The sequence below is a fragment of the Ceratotherium simum genome, chromosome 8 (genome assembly GCF_057802395.1).
Source record: "Ceratotherium simum simum isolate JZ-2026a chromosome 8, ASM5780239v1, whole genome shotgun sequence".
NCBI lineage: Eukaryota > Metazoa > Chordata > Mammalia > Perissodactyla > Rhinocerotidae > Ceratotherium > Ceratotherium simum.
The window spans coordinates 78,510,454-78,526,931 of record NC_141907.1 but is presented as its reverse complement, the minus strand read 5'-3'; the positions used below and the strand labels follow the sequence as shown (position 1 = coordinate 78,526,931).

The window sequence follows — 16,478 nt, the reverse complement described above, 5'->3', positions numbered from 1 at the left end:
AAATTGAGGCCCCAGAACGTTAACTAATTTGTTAAAGTTCATACGGTTACTTGGCAGTAAAGACAGGCTCAGAGCTTAGACCTCCAATGTCAGAGCCTTCCCATTCAACCTCTTATCAAACTATTAGGCCTTCCTCAGATAAATTACCAAAGTGGAGAAAGAAATTATCTTGAAAATTGATGCATGAACCTCCCATATTCTCTATAAATGTTTCTTTTTTTTTTTTTAATTTTATTTATTTTTTCCCCCAAAGCCCCAGTAAATAGTTGTATGTCACAGCTGCACATCCTTGTAGCTGCTGCATGTGAGACGCAGCCTCAGCATGGCCGGAGAAGCAGTGCGTCAGTGCACGCCGGGGATCTGAACCCGGGCCGCCAGCAGCGGAGTGCGCGCACTTAACCGCTAAGCCACGGGGCCGGCCCTCTATAAATGTTTCTTAAATATCATATTTTCTCAATTCCATGAAGTCAACTTCAATCTACTATGAGCTCTCTTTTGGGAAGAAGAAACTCTACCTCATTAAACATACATATATTGCATTATAAGATAAAGAGTAATATATGAGAGAACATTTCCCTTAGAATAACAGAAAATGCAGTTAACAACAATGTCTACAATACTGCAGGTATAGCAATGTGTTCTTGTACGAAAGCTGGATTGTTTGGGAGTATTCAGGTACACATTGAGTCATAGAGGAAAAATCTTACACATAACTAAATACATATTTTGGTAAAACAGCAGGCTAGAGCTTTCAAATAGTATACTAGCTGAACAGAATAATTAAATATAACAGAATAGTAAACAGAAGTAATTTTTTAAAAATCCATCCTAACTTAATAAAGATTAGCAAAATGAGCCTGGTTTCACTGTGGCATGAAAGTTCATTACAAAATTAAGTTTTATTGGGTATGGAGCAATTGTTCAGCAAAAGTTTGGGAAAATATCCTCATTTACTCTTTCTTAATTTATACTCAAACACATATGTAATATTAATATATTTCATATATTGGAATCTTAAAATGCATGTATGTATACTTGTAATGCATATATGTATATTTAATACAGCAGATTTCTCTTCCCAAAAAAGCTAATAATAAATTGAAGTTGGCTTCATGGAACTGAGGAAATATGATATTCAAGAAACCCATTTGTGGACTATGCAGCACTATAATGGAGTATAATGGAGAGAGGGAAAAAAAGCATGTGGTCTACTTTTCTCCTTCCTCCTTTTCTTGGCTTCTCTTTATTACATTTTTTTGACAAAGCAAGAAAATAAGGTTATTTTAAAAAATTAATGCCCTATCAGTACCTTTTTGAGGAGTACATTGATTTTTCCATGCCATCCCAAAGCTGAAAATTTGTTTGCTTGGGTTTTTTATTACATAATATTTCAGTAATGCCAAAAGGATGAAGAACATAAAATGAATATCTATGTACATATCATCAAGATTAAGAAAGCAAACATTACAGATACAACTCCTGTGCTGCCAATCTCAATCTCATATGCCCTCCTCCTCCTTTTACAGGTAATCTCACTAACCTGATTTTGCTGTTTATTGTTATCAGGCATATATATATATATTTTTTTTTTTTTGGTGAGGAAGATGGGTCCTGAGCTAACATCTGTGCCATTCTTGCTCTATTTTGTATGTGGGATGCCACCACAGTATGGCTTGACGAGCAGTGTGTAGGTCCGCACCCAGGATCCAAACCCGCGAATGCCAAGCCGCTGAAGTGGAGCGCACAAACGTAAGCACCTCGCCACCAGGCCGGCCCCCAGGCATATTCAAATGTATGTATATGTGTATGTATATGTATACATATACATGTATACCTGTGTCCATAAACCACATATACTATTTTGTGGAAAGTTTAAACATCTTCTATAAGTGATATTACAAATTCATGTGCCCTTGAGTAGTTTACTTATTTTGTTCAATATAATGTTGTAACGATTAATCCATGTTGATAAACATAGCTCAAGTTTATTCATTTAATTGCATTCATTTACTTGTATAACTATACAGTTATTTATGTATACAGTTATTTATTCTACTGTGAATGAACAATTAGGTGATTTCATTTTTTTCTCTTACAACATGACAAAAAAGATTCATGTTTCTTCTCATAGAATTTTGATCACTCTCATTCTTCCCTGAATCATTCTACAAGATAACCCAAGCTCAAAAAATGAAGCTACTTCTTACCCAGAAGTATATACCACTTATAATTCAAAAGGAGAGGATACTGAAATATTACACTTAATTAAAATATTTCAAGGAAGCTCAACACTCCTTAACGACAAAGAAATCAAATGTTGACTAAAGAGATTTTACTGGTCAGGGAAATACTGTAGCCTCTGAGCATTCCAGTTTAGTAGACAGGATACCCAGTTTTTACAAGATGGATTCTCAAGAACAAAGTATCATCAAATTCAACAGAGTATCATTAAACTGAACATTTCCCATAAAAATAAATTGTACCACTGAGCCATTATTTTCAAACAAATTATTATATTCTTATAGAAAAATTCATAATTATTTTGGTGATATATTCAGAATAAGCTGCTGCTAAGAGTATCTGAAATCACATTTTAAAGAATGTACTGAAATTAATTTGTTTTAAGAAAATTCTATCTGATTTAGTGGTTAAGAACAGAGGCTTTCAAACCAGGTAGCTCTATTCTGTAGCAGAGCTCCACTTTTTACCATCTATCCAAATTTCAGTTATTTATATAATCCGAGTCTTGGTTTCATCAACCATAAAATGGGGATGATAAAACCTACTTCATAGATTTCAATGAAATACTGTATAAAATGTACTTACCCTTGCTGCTGTCTTCTGCTGCTATTATTGCTACTGTTATGTAGTGGGATCCAGGCTGGGTTCAGAGTTTGGATGCTGATACATGTGGCTACACATATGTTATGGCCACCAACGCCCTCCAGCTCTGTAATGCACCACCAGATTTATCTGGGGCTGAGGAACCCCTGAGAAATAATTCAAACCTGATCCACAAAACCCATAAGGTTCTGACATACGTCAGCATATCTGAAGGTCTGAGAATCCAGGGTTGTATGGTACATGTGTAGAAGAAAGAGAAAGAAGGAGAGGGGAGAAAGAGAGGGAGGAGACTGACTGATTGATCGATCTCAGGGCTGAAGCTACAACAGAACTGCAAAATTTCTAAAAGCAAATTTTCAAGGTGGAACCAGGACGCCTGAGAGAGCATTTATCCATAGGGAAGGAGGTGGTAAGTTAGACTTGGCAATAAGACCAGAGATTCAGAGGAGAGTCATGCTTCTGTGATAACTCGATGAATGTGAATATAACCCTTACTGATCCACCCACCGTGGTGGCATGTGTGCTCCACAGAATCGAGGTAAAACCGGAAAACATGATTCCATAAAACTTGTAGCACTTTAGGACCTAAGCAAATATGCTGTAGGTCTTCAAAATAAGAGCAATTAACAATTAACAGCAGGAAGGCAGCTATTCTTCTGCTCAGTTTGCACAGAGTGTACACTATCAGGATCCAAACATTAAAGAAGACTGATGGGTACTGGACAAGACCCCACATCCCAAAGTCTAGAACAAGCTATCAGTCTGGAGAGGCAGAAACACCAGCGGTCAAAGACAGATCACCATTATCAACAGTGGCGGCAAAAACATCTAGAGCGTAGTGATAAAAAGCAATGATATAGTGTAGCAACCCCTCCCAACTGAAGGGGCAGGGCTCAGCTGGGAGCAGGAGGGCCCTAGAGAGGGCGGTGGCGCTGGAGAAAGGCAGCCTGGTGTTAGGGAAAGCAGCCATGGAAAAGACCAGAGCGTTGGCTCACAGAGGCAGCCTGGTCTGTGTGTGAGCAAATGTGGAAACCCCTGAGGATCCCCAGAAATGCTACAGGAAGAAAGAAACCCGAAAGGGCGATTCCAAGCCCTGTTGTTGAGTACATGGGAGTTAAAGAGCTAAATATAAACATACAAATGACCAAAAGCTAGTGAGGCATGGGCGCCATGGGAAAACAATTTTACAAGCAGCAAATCACGACAGACTAAGAAATCAGTGCAAACGATAAAAGTTCCTGGACATGAGAGCCAGCGGGCAAAAGGGTCATCACTAGGTATAAACTATGAAAAATTCAAACTTAAGCACCTACATAAAAAACAAGTAGCATACCCTGATAAAAACTAGCTTGAAACTTAAAAGGTCTTTTGAAGAAGAAGGTGGGGGAGAATCCTTTCTTCTAACTGTTTTACTGTAGTATGAAATATTTCATACGTGTAAATTTTACATAATTATATATTAATAATTATTTATGACAACAATGTTACTTATAAATCCATTATTTATAATAATATATCATAATAATATACATACTTGTTAATAATGATACTTTTAAATAGTATTTTTAATGATCACTCAAACATCACCCAAGCTCTCTGGGCTCCTCCCTGAACCCAACTCCTTCGCTCCTACTAGAGACTCAGTATCGTTAACTTTGTTTTAATCTTTCCCTTGATTTTCTTTATGATTTGATCACATACATAATGATTCCACAAAAATATATTACTCAGTTTTGCCCCTCTGATCAAAGTCTGTATAATTCGAATCATGTTGTATGTGTTTTTTGTAACTTGCTTCTTTCATTTAACATTATGCTTTGAGGATTCACGCAAGTTCATGAGTAGGTGAAGTTCATTCATGTTCATTCATTTTCATTGTTATGCTAATTCGACTGTACACAAATACTCTCCAAATTATCCATTCTGCTCTCTGTTGGGTTGTTTCCAGATGTTTTTATTCGTTTGTGTTTTGCTGTTATATACAAGGCTACAACAAAAAATCTTGTATCTATTTCCTGAGGCAAACAAGCAAGAATTTCTATAGGATATTCTCCTAGGGGTGGAATTGCTGAGCAAAAGAATATATTTATGTTCAATTTCAATATACCAATTCAGTTGTACCAATTTACATTCCCATTAACGGTGTATGAAGAGTTCCTTTTGCTTCACATCCACACGATATTTGGTATATTTCAGACTTCTATATTTTTAACAACATGGTGGATATGAAATAGCATATCATTCTAGGTTTTTTTTTTTTTAATTGAAGTATAATTGACATACACTATCCTATTAGTTTCAGCTGTACATCATAGTGATTCGATATTTATATAAATTACGAAACGATCACCACAATAAGTCTAGTTATCATCTGTCACTATACAAGTTATTACAATATTATTGACTATATTCCCTATGTCGTGCATTACATCCCCATGACTTATTCATTTTATAACTGGAAGTTTATACCTCTTAATCCCCTTCACCTATTTTGCCTGCCCCCAGCCCTCTCCACTCTGGTAACCATCCGTTTGTTTCCTGTCTAGTTTTAATTTACATTTCTTTACTTATTAATGAGGCTCAGTAAGTTTTCATATGTTTATTGACTCTTTGGATTCTCTCTTTTTGAAATTCTGTTCATTTTTATATTGGCTGATTTTACTTCTCTTATTGATTCACTGGATCTTTAATATATTCTATACACTAAACCAGTATAGTGTCCTTTGATGAACACATTTGTTTTTTCATTTTATTGTTGTTGAATTTATTAATTTTTTTATGTTTTGCTCTGTTTACATCTAAAGAAATTCTTATCTTACTCTAAAATAATAAATATATCCTTTTCTAAATAGTATAAAGTATTGTCTTTCATAGTCAAGTCTTTCTTCCATACAGAATTTGTTTCTGTTCATGGCATGAGGTGAGTAGGGATCAATTGTAATTTTCCATATGGATAAGTCATCACCTATTGTAGTGGCCGCTTGGATTCAAGGCTCACCAGGACTCAAAAGGAGAAGTATCGATGGGCTGGTGATGTTTGCCATGGACGGAGGCATTAAAAAGTTGAAGCCCAAAGCATATCATGGCTGACGATTAGAGAGAGAAGAAATAAAGCAGAGACAGTTAAGGGAAAGGAAACTAGTTTGATAAACTCACTCCATTCGAAGTTTTACGACTTTTTACATAGTTTATCTAACTCCTCACAGTCACACTGTCATCACTTTACCCCATACGGTGTGAGACAATATTCAGTAGTTTGTTTAAACTGGCCTGTATTCCTTATAAACCCTTTATTGACATACCAACACAGCTTATGAAACTCTTTAGGAAAATACTACTATCAGACTATATTCTGATTAAGAATTTTTATGTGATAATTCAGTGGTTCTCAAACTAGACTCCCACATAATTCCACAAGTTCAATACAGATGTTCTGCCACTATAATCATATTAAATTTTTTTCTCAGTTTCAGAAACAACTAAATTAAATTCATAAAATTTTCTCAATATTAACACTCTAATAATTTTTTTTCCTTACGTGACTTGCACCTGCTACTCACTATTTCCACTAGTGTCTGGTATGGGTTAATATACAATTACTTATTTATTTCTTTACATTTTCATATATTATAATTAAGCTAATCAAGTGTAATAAGTATTCTGGTAAGGCCAAAACACTTGGCTTTTCAGTCTGGGATCTTTACCCACCCTAGCTTCATGTTAATTTTTCCATTCATAAAATGCATGTAGTTGCTTCAAAGCATTTGGGAGAGCAAAGGTCAAAAGAAACACTGAGTGTTAAAATGCTTTTAAGATATAAAACATTTTATAAACAGGAGTTATAATTTATAATAACCTCCAATTAAATCTTACCAATACAGGGCTAGAACAGTCATAGGAAAATCAACAGATAATTTCTAACGGTCAGTTTTATCTACACTTTTCTTCCATATTGTCCTTAAAAAAAAAAAAAAAAAACGGCTTCTTAACTAGACTAAAAATAAAATTTATTTGTTTAAATGTCATTTCCTGCCCCACATAATTTCCAATAAAGTTCCTGAAAAGCAGAGCAAGGCAAAAGTATAAAGTTAATCTACAAGTAGTGTAACTCATCTCCAAATAATCTGAAAATATCTATTTTCATAATGGTGTGTTCTAAAATTCATGCCACCCTGGTGTGATTTACAACTAACGAGAAAGTCTACTAGAGTCTAACCGAAAACAGACAGTATAGATTACAGACGAAGATTTAACCTGCCTCAAAAACATTTTAAGGCACAGCATGGATTTATTGGAAGAAGATACTTTCCTACATATTTCTTTTGTTATCTCTTTGCATAAAGAAACCTTGGTAGAGTTAGAAAAGTGATAAAAACGTGGAATGAAATAATAGACTAAAATTAAGATTGACTTTTTCTGTTTGTGAATATCAACAGAGCCTTGCCTTCCTTGAGGGGAATGGAGTGCTGCCCTCTGGTCTGGGCCTCTGCTACACAAGGAAGCAGCCTGCGCTGCTGTTTTTTACTTCTCAAACTTTTAGAAATTTGTAGGAGTAGGAAAGTGAAATTACCTATTTTAAGAGAAAGTCATACACTATAGTGTAAAGTTTTTAGAGTCAGAAAGAACTGGGTTTCAATCCTACATCTCCTACTTTTCAAGCTGTGTGATCTTAGGCATGATTATTTAACCTCTTTGAATTTCCATTTCCTCATCTTCAAAATAGGGATAATAAAAACCACCTCAAGGAACTACTGTAAGGGTTAAATGAGATTGTTGTCATATATACAAATATCCATGGCATAATGTTCACCAAGTTATCATTAAGTATAAAGTGACTTTAGGGAAACTGAAAGATACTAATTGTACTTTAATATATTTTATGATACAAGTTTCTCTTACTTCCAGGCATTTAATATTTCTGTTAAAATTGGAAAGGTTTTCTTCAAATTGCACACACAAAAAAGAATTTTCTGATATAACTGGGCAATCGATGGAAGACAGAAGATAATGTTGAAGTTAAAAAAAAATCAATACAACTTGGTATGATACATAACAGGTTGAGATGCAACAGACAATTATGAACAAGATAAAAAAATAACCAGGAAACAAAGGAGGGAGAGGGGGAAGAAGAGAAAGCAGGTGTGGGTGGGGGGCGGAGATGGTAACAGGGTGATGGGGCGGGCAAGGAGGGAAATAAAGAGGGGACTGAGAGCATGCATGCCCCAGCTGGATGGGTGATTCTGTGCTGGCCATCAGGTGACCCCAGGTCAGCCTGTTTGCTGAACTGCCCAACATGCAGAAATGAGCAGCCTTACAGTAAGTATGGGATAGAAGCACAAAGGACAACTGGCCAAATGTGTGTTCTACATGCCTTACAGTGTTTGCAAACCAGTGTTTGATCTAAAGTATGCTTTATGTCTCTAAAAGTATTAATTAATACCACTGACAATATACAGTTAATAAACAGAAACATACATATATATCAGAAAATATTTTATTAAAATCTAACCAAAATTTTAAAAATTGATTCTCAACCTCTTGGCAAATCATATGCAGTCTGGACTATTAAGAAATTGAAATCATGTTAGCATAAATACCACATTTCTTTTGTACTGGAGGGAACATGCAGTATGAGAACAGCTTCAAATTGACCACAAAACCAGCTCCCCAGTTAAGAACACATAGTTTCAGCAGACATCCTTTATGCTCACGTTGTGCTCTGGAAGCTGTACCAATCGACTTTAGACTGCAACAGTACAAGAAAAAAAATCCTAAATAACTGTCTATTTCTACCAATAATAATTTTAAAGGATTACACATGGAATATTAATGAGTAACTCAAAAGACTATACGCATTGTACGTTGGCCAATTTAAAACAAATAAACAAAAAACTTTGCACTGTCAGAGAACTGGGAATTACTTCAGTAGAACAGTGTGTCCTAGGTCACCATGCTTCCCTTCTCTATTATTGTCAAGTTCCATTTGCCAGCAAGCTTCTGACAATAAACATAGAAATAGATTTCAAAGTTAGTAAGCTAAACTACTAATATGAATAATGATATATTAATTTACTGATGAAGTTAAAATTGGTATAAAGAGAAGTGGAAATGAGAGAGACTCTTAGTGAATTTTACATAAGGAAAAAGCAACTATTTATCTGGGGAACTAATGTATGAAATCATACACAAAATGATGTTCCAACTATACACTGTGCAGTTCTAATTGTCTTTATAGTAAAGCAGAAAACAAAATGACTGAAAAAAGGAGAAATAATCTATTCAGAATCCTTAAGACTGTTCATTAGTACAGATACTGACTGATGCATGCTTTTCCAAATTAATAACACAAGAACCACCTGCTTATTAACTAAAAGGTATAATTTACTTTCAAGTGTTCCAAGACAGGGCTATAAAACAAAACCCCAATGAACTACAGTGTAAATCTCACCACAGACACACCAAGGAATCAACAAAGGGCAGAGTGACCCAAGGCAAAACAAATCCTATATTATCTTTAAGCAAAACTATTTACCTTGAGTTAAAAAGAAAAACAAAACAAATTACTTCATGGTGGCCAAATGTATAACAAACAATTAAGATTGCAAATGGCGTCTTTGTATAAACTCTTATATGTGGATTCCCCCCTCCATATATACAAACTCAAACTTTCCTTGGATGTCCATGCGTAGCAGATTAAGCTATTCTCTCTTACATCATTCCAGGTGACCAATTAGTGTATAAGCAGGGAGTCCTCATAATACCAAAATATTTAGAATTTTGTTTCCCGCTTTAAATACCAAAGCTTTATACCACAGCAACAACTCTGAGTCTCTTAACTGAGTAGCTTAAAATAGAGATGATAGTGAAGGATACCAGTTAGGTAGACTCATTTATCCTCTGAACGAAACTTATGGTTCCAGAAACAGGGACCCAGATCAAACAGTCATTCCCTGCTGACCAGGCAGCTCCTCGCCAATTTTCCTGCTGAGGTCATGAGCACGTACGTGAGGCAGGGAATGGTGGTGTGTGTGTTAAGCATATGAAGGAGAAATGAAGTATGTTGACTGGGAATGGAAGAAAATGATAAAACCAATAGAGCTACTAAGATTTGAAGTTAAAAGATGTTTTAGCTGCTTCCAAACTGACTGAAAGTATAGGATTATTTCTGTCCATCTTAAGATTCTGGTATCTTCTGTGCTAATCCCAAATAAAAAAAGGTTCCTCATATCACCGATTTCCTTGACTTGCCTCTATACTTTGAAAATCTTTGTTCCTGAGCTCAGTTTTTCACAGATGAACCCAAGTTGGGAAGGTTATTGCCATCTGACCCCTATAAGACACACATCTATTATCACTTACGGCAAAAAGCAGAATTTCTCTATTTGGCAATGCTTCCTTAAAAGATGGACTTTGGCCAGATCTGAGTTTCAGTCATGACCCTATCACTTATTAGCTATGTGAGGCTGATCAAGCTACCTTACATTTTGGGGTCTCAGTTTCTTTATCCTGAAAAAGGAAATCAGAATAAATCATTACAAGGTCTGTTACAAGGGTTAAATAAAATGATATAGAGTTCTTGGTAGAATGCCAGATATATATCTAGAAATCCTTGACAAATGGTGGCTATTATTAATGCACAATTTCCCACTCATACAGAATTATATTCTTATTAGGTCTGCTTTAACATAAGTAATACACGTAGCCTGTCTGCAGTAATTTCAAGGAGCGTGTCAAGTTAAATCCAACAACACTCTTAACACGTTCCAACACTTAAATTTCATTTAACGAGAAACATGAACTTCTGTTTCACAGAGATAAAATTTTAAATGCAATACAATTTGAGATAACACAAAAATTTAAATTTGTACCGCCAGAGTACAAGATAAAGGTGAAAGGGGAAAAGAGAATAATGATTCTTCTTCTCATAAGAAAAATTGGAAAGTAGAATAATGATTCAACAAAAGTACTGAAGTACTTGTTTAATAAACTCTTTGTGAATCACAGCATTAACAGTTAAATAAATTAAACCATAAAAATGTAGAAAAATATTTTTCCTATTTCTGGATAGCTTTCACAGTTTCAAAAGAGATGGAGAAAATATTGATTAGATTTAATGAAGATATTTCAAAACATACTTATGTTTCAAAACATATAAAACAAAATGAAAAAGTAATAAAAAACTTGTGAAAACAGTTACAAATAACAGAACTTTAAAAAATCAGATCCTTTGATTTTAAAAAAAAGAAAGCTTCTAAACCAATAAGAGAAATACTGTCTCTGAAAAAAGAATAAGTATATAAATAGATCAATGATAAAGAATAAAATGTTAATAACTAATAATTCCCTCAGATTCAAGTTCACTAGTAATTGAAAATATAAATTAAATAAAATACCACTTTCCTCTATCATATTAGGAAAGATTTAAAAATTATAAATCTCTTAGAAGGCAAGATTTGAAAAAATAGGTAATATATGGTTGAGGTGCCAAGTGTCAATCCAATGGAAACGTTCACTAAGGGGTAATCAGATTTTTTTCATTGACTGGGGAGGTGGGTAGAGATAGTCATTTTGATTTTGATGTGAGGGAGGAGGAAACAGGAAAGTTCAGAAATCATAGGCTGAGACTGAGAACAACCTTCAGCTATTTGCTCGAAAACTCTTTCATCTTTAAGTACGTAAGTGATGATTTTTTCCAGGGACCTTAGTATTAACGAGAATTAAAGGAAGCAAAGAGCCCCAATTTCTTTGGGAGTGATGGGGATAGGAATAGAAGAGCGAAGTCTCACCAGAAGATGACATGTACAAAACAAGCTTGTTTTGCCTCTCCCTGCCCCCTTAATTATTCACATTTTTTTTTTTAAGATTTTATTTATTTTATTTTTTCCCCCCAAAGCCCCAGTAGATAGTTGTATGTCATAGCTGCACATCCCTCTCGTTGCTGTATGTGGGACTCGGCCTCAGGATGGACGGAGAAGTGGTGCCTCGATGCGCACCCGGGATCCGAACCCGGGCCACCAGCATCGCAGCGCGCGCACTTAACCACCAAGCCACAGGGCCGGCCCTATTATTCACATTTTTTAAAGAATCCCAGATGAAAGTCAATGTAATCTGGCAAAGCACATTTGGTTCTTTGATTTTTATTTTAATCAAAATTTTGCCAGCTGTAAATAGACCAAACAATCATCTTATAAAACAAAATATAACTATATATTCTCTATTAGAATCTCTTAGATCCAATCAAAGTACAAAATTTGTTTTTTCAGTTTCTGTTTTTTGCTTCAGCATTATCTGCCATGTTCTACTGAGAAAGAGAAGGTTATGCAGCATAAATCTGATTGTACTACCAAAGAGAACTGAGAAATCAGGAAAGCCAGAAAGAGTATCTGTCATTAAAATATAGATATATTTTAACTATGATTATGAGTGGAAAAGTACTGCATCTCAATTGAGTGCAATAATTGTTAGCTTTAATTTTCAGGAGTTATGAAATACTGCAAAGGAGTCTAATACAATACAAAACACAGAGAGATAATAAATTAAGCTTTATATGCAATACACAGAATAAAAATAGAGCAATTACAAACAGATAGGAAAAGCCACCATGATAAAATACTGGCTTTATAATTACATATTTCGCTTTTTTTTTAAATCAAAATCTTAACTAGCTACTTTAAAAGCTGATGTCTAGCAAGCTACATTACCTCTTTGTACCACATTTGCCGCACCTATAAAATGAACAGTTAAAAAGTAGAAGAGTTTTAAGGCTCCACTTCCATGATTAATTTGTCCCCCTCCTCTAATGGATTCTATGTCATGCAGTTACAGAAAAACTTTGATTGGCAAGCTAAGCTGCTAAAAACAGTGAAATAAGACTTTATTGTTCTGGCAAATACTTTAATGCCTCATTCCAACCACAAAGTTTTTTGACCTCTTGATGGTGGTGGTGTTTTTCCTCTTGTTTGTTTGTTTTTGGTATAATCTTTTAATATTGAGGCAAGTTTGGGTTTCTCTCATCATTGGCTGATGGGAACTAGGTACATTTCTACATCCAGTACCAAACTCCCATCCTTCCAGTTTTACAACATTTATATTATTTGATATGCCAGTGAGATAAATAAAATTTATAACTATAGCTCTTTGGTAAGGCACACTCTCCTTACCTATTTAACTACAGGATAGTTATGGGGCAAAATACATCTGAAGAGACATTTCAGATTGAATTATGGTCCATTCCAAGCAAATTAAAAGGCTACCAAATTTTCATACGAAAATACCAATCTTGTTTTCATTCCTAAGACAGATACAATTCAAGGTTAAAAAAAACAAAAAGTCATATTCAATGTCTGGAAGAGGTTTATAATGCTTCAATAGTAGTGGAAACTATGGTAGAGTACACTAAGAAGCAAAAATACTCAAAATAAAAAAAGTTGTGAATTACTCTAAATTGTGCATGAAGCTTTGGTTTCTGGTACACAAAACATTTCATATACAAAGTAAGTATTTTTATGTATGTGGGGAAATAAAACATAAAGATAAAATTTATTTTATTGAATATTAGAACTAAAAGAAACAGCTGCTATTTCTCAACTACTTTTTTAAACACTGATATCATTTTCTTTCAACATTTCTATTTTGAGGAGCAAATTCTTCTTCTGACTGAAATGGAATATCACCTTTCAGGTTTGAGAATTTTTAAGCCATGATTTTCCATTATTTCCTTAAATCTCTATGTCTACAATAGTAAATAAAATTAGGAGGTATATTTTTATCAGTAACATTGGGAGCCATCTGCTCTGTAATTCTCTAGGATACATAAGGATGGACCCATTCTCTCCTGACGTTCTCTCTGGGCTTTTGTCTGCAGTTTGCTAGGGTATCATTTACTTTATCACAGCGGTTGATGTGGGAGCAGCAACTAGCTGATTTTGTTGACAGATTTCATCAAATTAATTCAACAACATTTTGGGGCTATATATCGTGAATTTGCATGTGTTAACCAATATCATTTTGAACTTTTGTTATTCAAATAAGTTTATGAGTTCAACAAATATCTACTTGCGTGGAAAAACACATACACATAACTGTGATTGGTGGTAGAAAGAGAAACGATAAATTTTTTAAAAAGCGTTGCTTTTGTTTTAAAAGCATTTAGCATCTAAAATAAAAAGTCTGCAAAAAAATGTGAGTTTAAAATAAATATGATAGTTTTTCTTCAGTTCAAGTTCTTGAGTATCTGTTATACGCTAGGTCTTGGAGGAACATAAAAGAATAAATTTTAAAACTTGGCTACAAGTGGCTTATAATCTCATGTGGAAAAAGAAGCACAAAACATTATATCATCAGACTTTGCAAAGTGCTGTGACCAACCGAGGTCTACACAGGAGGCCACACCACAGAGGCTGACCGTGGGCCAGCAGGGCTCCTAGGAGGGATGCCTTCATTGAGGCTGGAAGGCAAAAACTGGGAAGAAGGTTTTCAAGATAGAGGGAGCAACATAAACAATTCCAGGAAGGAGTAAAATAGTATGGATTGTTTTGAGAAGTACAAGATGATTAATACTGCTGGAGCATAAAAGAGAAGAAAGGGGCGTACTCTCACGGGGGGGGCAGGAGAGACGTGGAAAATAGCCCAGAAGAAATGGCAGAAGGTGAACACAAAACAAAAGTAGCAGCTAAATCAAGAAGAGACTCATTGTGCCAAGAAGCCCAACCTTTATCTACGAGCAAGAGAGAGCCAGGGGTGGGATGGCTTCAGTAGGAAAGCCAAGTGTTCGTGGGGTGGGAGCTGATCCCTTGAACGGTAGTACAGCAGAGGACTGGTGGTATAGCAAATGACACTAGGAGCAGTCAGCTCCATTAGGAGGTTCACATTAATATTTCAAGCTGAACTCACTCATCTTGCTTCAATAGATAGTTAACACATGATACAAAAGGTCCCATATTCATTTTACATAATATGCCTGCATATAAAATGTTATTTACAAATATGAAAATAACCAATATCAGGATTGGCATTAAAGCCAAAAAAAATATTGAGAAGGTATTTCAAGTTTTAAAATGTTCAACCAGCCTTCAACCAGAACACATCCCATATTAGACATTATCAACCAATATCACAATTTTCTCTTTCCTCTCTCGATTAAAGGGATGACATTTTTTAGTGTCTTTTTATTGTAGTAAGTTTCTTTGGTTTGTTTTCTGCCCAAAGTTTCCAAAGAGTACTTCAGAAACAAGATACCAGAAGGAATAAAAATACAACCAATAAAAAAGTTGTAAGAAAGCAATATCATGTATTAATGTAACATATAAAGTGAACAAATGAAAGATATTGAATAAAGAACTGAAATCAAAATCTTGATCATGAGTTATTACCCAAAGGCAGTGGGACAGAAAAATTTAATTGAGAAATGCCCATTCCAGATCAACCATGGTTGCATTTTCAAAATAAACATATTGTTGTCAAAAATCTAAATCAAACCCATTAGTAAACTGGTAGGCAGAACTTGCCAAGCACAAAGAAAAAGCTTGATTCAGAGGCTAAAACAAGCATTAAATGAATGTTAAAATATAGTTTAAATTTACATATTAGACTAGGCTTAGAGCATTTCTGATTTAATAAAATTGATTTTGAAACACTGCATTATTTTAAAAATTATATATGATTCAACAAAAGTGATACTCTACAACTATTGGACTCACTTTTCAATATTTACTTTGCATTTAGATTTATTCCCCCTGTTGTTCTGGATGTGGTTCACTCCATTTTAGAACGGGCTGGTTCCTGCATATCAACCAAACCTGGGCCATACTACCAGCTTTTCCTTGTATCTCTGTTGACCTGCAGTGTAAGCTCTACAGCAACTTTAATTTTTTATTTTTAACTTAAGTGTGTAGTACAGAAAACCCTTGGGAACTATAATCAGCATCTATAACCTAACCTAAAAATTTTAAGTATCATGCTAATGCTTATCTTCCACAATTAAAAAACCAACAACAGGGAAACTGTCACTATATCAGGGGATAAGTTTCATTTGGTTAATGCCATACTTACAGAGAAGCAACACAGTTACTTCACGAGCCATGTGTAGTAAACATCAAACATGTAAGTATATAAATGTCATGGGTTTTCTAAATCAGAAAATATACAGAAAACAATTTCTTTCTGTCCCCTTTAGCACCATGCTTTTAGTGTTAATCTAGGATATGCAAAACAATGGTGATAAATGAACATACAACAACACTCTGAACACACTGAGAAATGTATGTAAAAGTGCTACATGTGATGAAACAGAAAAACAAACCACTAATGTGGAGCAAGAGGTGTTAATTTAATGTCTTTAGGGAGTCATATTTTGTAAGGAACCAAGTCACCTAGACAAGCAGAGAAACTCTCCTAAATGCTGAGTCTTTTGCCCCTTGGGCCAGGAAGACTGTTCTTACTTTTCCTCACTCCCGGTTCTCTCTATTCCCAAAGGCAGTCACTATTTCACTTGAGTGCACTGTCAAACGGACATTGGCTTTCTTTTCCAAAGACCTCACGTTGCTCACATTCACAGCTTGCACAGTTTTGGCAGTGTCTACTACATCTTCACATGTTCATCTGAATTTCTCCCCTGTTCCATTTCTAGACCACTC

The 16,478-nt window shown here is 35.0% G+C and overlaps 1 protein-coding gene across 6 annotated transcripts in view; it reads right to left on the bottom strand.

Moving 5' to 3' along the window:
• Positions 1-16,478, bottom strand: part of BMPR1B (bone morphogenetic protein receptor type 1B) — a 382,986-nt gene that overhangs the window by 140,232 nt on the left and 226,276 nt on the right. The window lies entirely within an intron of this gene.